Here is a 5,822-nt window from a genome sequence, read left to right as displayed (position 1 = left end):
AAAAATTCAAAAGGTGTGGAAATCAATTCATGAGCTTATAAATAGAAGAGCATTGCTTCAGAATCAAACACACACATTGCCCAAGCCTTGCCAAGGAATCCCAGAACCCTACTCCATAGAATACCTTGAGGATTTCTTTGAAGTTGAGTTTGAATTTCACCTTCTGTTTTGAGATTCAAACTCCAAGGATTCATTGCCATTTTCATCTCATTTGATCACTGCAAGCAAGAGAAGGAAGAACCAAGTGGATTCACATTGAGATCAAGCCAAATCACAGCTACCCAAAGGTGAACTTTCAGAAACTTCAAGCCTTTGATTCTCTCTCAATTCTCCATCATTCTCTTTGTTTATTGGTTGTCTGAAGTCCTATCTATATAGGCAATAAGATTGAGTTGCTTTGAGGTCAAATTGAAGCAACTCAGATCATGTACCTCAAAATTCAATTCCTCATATCTCTCAATATATTTGGAATTGGACAAAATTGAGGCCAAATTCGTGATCCTGAGCTTTTTCTCTTTAAAATGGTGTCCTTACTTTTCATTTTCTGATTGGTTGAGGGTGGACCAGTCCAGTGAGGTCCACCGGAGAAGATGACCGGAGCTAGGGCTCCGGTGGTGTGCTGACATTGCTCAGACCATCTGATCATGAAGTCACATTCTAATTCTTACCCTTCCTTTTGATTACCACTTGTACATGCGCGTTGATTGTGGACTATGGTAGATGATACGCACTTGGCCATCAGATTTGCCACCTCAATTAATGAGGGAGGTCTGATGACCCTCATTTTTTCTAATTTCTATTTTATTTCTTATTTTCCATTTAATTCCTTTATTTTGTTTAATTCATATTAATTTCATTTTTAATCCAAAAAATATGGGACTTTCACCAAAAATCTTAAAATATTTTACTCTTTCATATTCTGAATTAAAATTATTTTTTGGATTAATTTTGATATTTTTCATGAATTGAATGTTTTTGGACATATTTTTGATTATTTTAAAATACTTCTGATTTTCAAAAAATTATGAAATTTTTTGTCTAAGGTCCTTTGACTTTGTTTGACATAGGATAAAACCCTTGGCCATTTATTTGGTGTTTTGAAGGGATTTGAGGTTTTATCCATTTAAAAATGCATTCTAATTCATTTTTAATTTGATTTTTGATTGACTAAATGTTTAAAAATCATATTGAGCCATTTTTATGGTCTTGTGATATTTGAATTTCTATTTAGGCCTTGGTCATGGTTGATTTGGCTTTTGTTGGATCAATACCATTGGATTTAGGGGATTGATGAAATGTACATTTCATATACTAAAATGAATGGATGGTATTGATCAGATGAAATTCCTCTCATGATCAATTTGTGTTTCTACTTCCCCTTCCCTCTTCATCTTCATCCCTATTCTTCCCCAATCCATCATTGACCAATAAAATCTCTTCATGTCTAATGCTAGTTGATTCATCAATGACTTTATGTCAGATGAATCAACATGAGCCAGAATGAGATAGGTCATCCCCCCCCCCCCCATTTTCTTTTAGTGTGTGGTATGTTTTAGGAGTTTTCTTCCTTGTACCAAATATCTAAAATGCATTAACACCTATATTTTTATTGCCCGACCTCAAATAGTTGTGACTTCTACATAAGTCCAATTACCGTTGCTTAACATAGAGCTAAATTTTATTAAGAAGGCATAACATTCTAGTAAGTGAGATTGTAAGTCTCCCATTCTTCATGGCACTGTGTGGAGACTTGACCTTTTTTCCTTTCATGAGAGCTAGTGGCGTACTTGTTGAATTATCCAAGTTGGAGCCCTTCTCATGGATGATGTCTTGGTTCAAGGATTCATACTTGTGAATGAATGGTTGAGTGTTCTCCAAAGAATGACTTAATCAATTAAAACTCATCATTAACTCTTCACTAACAATTGACTAACTTCTTATTAATATTGCTTTACTTTCAAGTCATTTACGTTATGCAATTTAAATTTAAGTACCTTTAAATCATTCATTGCCATTTACATTTCATACAACTTGTTTATGTTTCAAGTCCTTTTCACTTTGCTCATTTGAGCCATATCTTATGATTGTATATATTGTTTGCTCACTTTTGTTTTTGGTTGTGGTCTTAGGACTTTAAAACATCTAATAACAACAAAAAACCTAAAAAATATGTCGGTGGACTGTTGGACTTAATATGAACTTTTGGACTTAGAAGTAGGCAACTTCCCTATGCTAAAGGACTTGGTTAATGCTAACATCTTAGACTGAGCTATCTTTGAGTACGCCTTAATCTGATACAAGATATTGGATCCTTTTAATTCATCTACTACTATGTCTTTGTGCTTAATTGTTACATTGTTATTATTGTATATGTCTGGTGTTTGTTCTAAGTTGATTAAAGAATATTTCATCTGATACATTGGAAGATATTAAAGACTGCTAGCTATTGGAAGACTTGCTTGGATATTATGGCTATCTTTATTTGATGCCTTGGTCTTCATATAATGCTTGGATATTGCTAATTGCTTATGCTTGTTGCTTGCTAAAGTCTAAAGGAAAATTGGTTTCTATATGGCATTCTTGTCTGTTGGATTGCATCCCATTGGTCAGATCTTTTCAACCCTTAACTTTTAATTTTTGTCTAGGGTAGTCCCTTTATCTCCTTCCACTTCTTAAATTTTAAAATCTCTCCCTCTTTTCAAAAACTTCCTTTGCTTGTGATTTCAAACTTAGACATGTTTTAATGATTAGAAACTCCGGCCTTATGCGATTGAATTTTCAAACTTTTTCTTAAATCAAACTTTTAAATAAACTTAACCATATTGACTTAAATTTCAAAAGACAAAAAGAACTAACAACCCCATTCAAATATTTGGCCTTTCGTGCCTTTCTTGTTAAACTTTTGTTAAAATCAATTCACCAACTTCTTTAAAAAATTTACCACGAACTACGGGGTTTTGATCCCTCATTTTTATGTTGGTACGTAGGCATAAGATCAAAGGTCTTGTCAAACACAAAAATATGATTAATGAATTCTTTTCTCATCCCCTCATTCTATATTTTATCAAACATCATTTACACCCAAAAACATATGCACATAAAAAAATGGACTCCTTAGGAGTACCTAGGACACTTTGGGTGCTAACACCTTCCCTCTGTGTAACCAACCCCCTTACCTATAATCTCTGATATTTTATTAGTTTTGATTTGAAAACTTCTTATCTTTGGGTTTTATTCGTACTTTTGTCCTTTTCCTTTGGAAACAATAAAATCGTGGTGGTGACTCTGGTTTTATTGACGTCAAGTTTATCCATAGCTTGATGGTCACGAATTTACCGCTACACAACCGAAACAAAACTTGGATCTTCGCTATCGGAAGCTTGTCGTTAACAGAATCACCGAGCTACCGAGTCGAGTGTGTTGAGCTGAAGGGTTTGTAGAAATGCTAGCAGTGTTGTTGTGTTATTGACATGAAAAAGTTATAGTTGGAAAAACTGAAACAACCATTCCTGTGATTCAAGTAAGTCCAACGGTGTGCTTCTTCCTTCCATTCAACGGAACCATGACAGAGTTAAACAGAAAACTTTATTGTTTGATGTGTGTAGGAGAGTTTTTAGTTGTCACACAATGGTAGTTGCAAAGAGTTTCAGACGGGGGTGAGTGTTGAGTTGAAGGTGTAGCGTCTAAGATCAAAGTTGTTACGTATGGTGGTCGGATGGTGGTTCAGCCACGATGGAGCTTATTGGTGTTGTAGTGGAGATTTCCGGCGAATGAAAATGAAAATGAGATATTTGTGGAGGGTTATCAGAGGGTTTTTCGCATGAAGAAAGTTGAGACGGGAAAACAGTTTCACGCGGGGGGAGTATGGTGGAGAAATGCGGTTTCAATGAGGGTTTAAGGGTATAGGAGCTTGAGTTGATGGGTGTATCCGCGGTGGAGATTTAAAGTAGAGTTGAGGAAGATGAAAAAGTATGAGGTTTTTCTTCCAAAAGAATTTTTCTACCTCTTTCTAAAGAGAGGGTCAACTCTCTATTATTGGATTAATTTTCCTTGAAAAAAACCACCTCTTGGATTTGTGTGTGCCAATGGTTTTCTCTCTTGTGAAAATTTGAAGAAAAAAATCACCAATCAAACGCCGTGTATCCCACATTCAATGTGCCTCTATGAATTTTGAGAAGAAAAACACCAAAGGAGGCGCCACTAGGTTGTAATTGGATTGGTCCCCTATCTCCTTTCTTGCTTCATCATCCCAAATTAAGTATCTATGTGAGATGATAGGGTTGTCAATTTTCTAAAAATTCCAGCAATGCCCTTGGGACAAATTATGAGATTAAATTGAATTAACTTATTTAAGTCAAATAAAAATCCACCATTTTAAAATAAATCAGATAAAATCGAAATGAAAATATAACTAATTATATTTATTTATTCGAATATCTTGACAAAAAAACAACAATAAAAGGACTCAAAATGAATAAAAATAGGGTGCAACAATGCTTGAAATATGAAAATGAATGCACCAAAATGATCAACGTGAAATAAATCTCTAGAAAACAAACAAGTTTTGAAGTAAAAAATACTCGGTTGAAAAGGCTCATCCTGAACAAAATGTGGCTGAAAAAGTAGTCGAAAAAAATAAAGCGAGCAAGGCTGGTTAAACTACGCGAATCGTAAATTAATATAATCGATTTGTTTGTAGATCTGAAAATTTATTTTGGTTGACATTTTGAGCACTATGCATGACGAAGTGCATGATATGCATATGATGCAAAAACTATGATAAATGTATCGATTCAATGATTCAGGGTCAAAATTGGAGTGTGACACAATGTAACTTTGGATTCTCCATATTAGGATGTTGTCACGTTTACTGCAAACGTGTAATAGATGATAACTATGGATTCATTTAAAAAATAAAAAAGATTAGAGTTTATTTTGACTTAATTTTCATTAGAGTTAATCTAGTTTTTTAATAAAAATATGACATTAGTTCTTTTGATTAATTAGGATTATGTTAGAGTTAATTAGAAAATTAGAGTGAATATCATTTTATTTTTTTATGCTTGTTTGATAGCTTAACCTTGTATCTTGCATAATCTCATTTGTCTTAATCTACTTAATTGATTAAATTTCTTTTCATCCATTAGTTAGATTAATGACTTTAAGACTATTTAATTATTCTTTCAAAATAATTGCATGCTCCCTTGGGTTTTTATTCAATTAAGTGATCACAAGTCCCTTGATCACTTGATTTGAATTAGATCTTAAGACTTGCACCCATACTTGACCCATTAAGTGAATCCTAATCCTTTCAAATTCAAAACCCTAAAAAATAGAAAAATCAATGCATGACCACATTATGCTTTAGTCGCATTTCGGTACCATATCTCATTCTCATATTCATGGATTTTCCTTTGTCCATTTAAAACCAAAGTCCATTTTGCAAATAAATTTAAAACACTTAAAAATACAATTTGAGTTGTGTCTCACAAGCCTTAAGAAATGAAGAAGGAATCAAAGGAAGTATTCATACCCTTAATCTGAATATCTTTGGATACGGGACGCATGACTCAGTTGTTCAAAGTATTTACCTTCATTCATAGACTTTAGTGGAATTCGAATCAAGGCAATTTTCATAATTAAAGGAATAAAAAGGAGGAGAATGTAAACTCTCTCTTTCTGAATGTTCAGATACTGATTTATAGTTCCCTCTCTGAGCATCCGTCTTCAGACTTAAAATCAATCACAACTAATCAAACTCAGTTTCTCGCCTTAGGACATTCAAAAAAACCTTTGAAAATGACATGTTATTTCCGTTCTAC

The sequence above is a fragment of the Lathyrus oleraceus genome, chromosome 7, assembly GCF_024323335.1.
Source record: "Lathyrus oleraceus cultivar Zhongwan6 chromosome 7, CAAS_Psat_ZW6_1.0, whole genome shotgun sequence".
Lineage (NCBI taxonomy): Eukaryota > Viridiplantae > Streptophyta > Magnoliopsida > Fabales > Fabaceae > Lathyrus > Lathyrus oleraceus.
The sequence above is the reverse complement of the archived record's forward strand: the minus strand, read 5'-3'. Positions refer to the sequence as shown.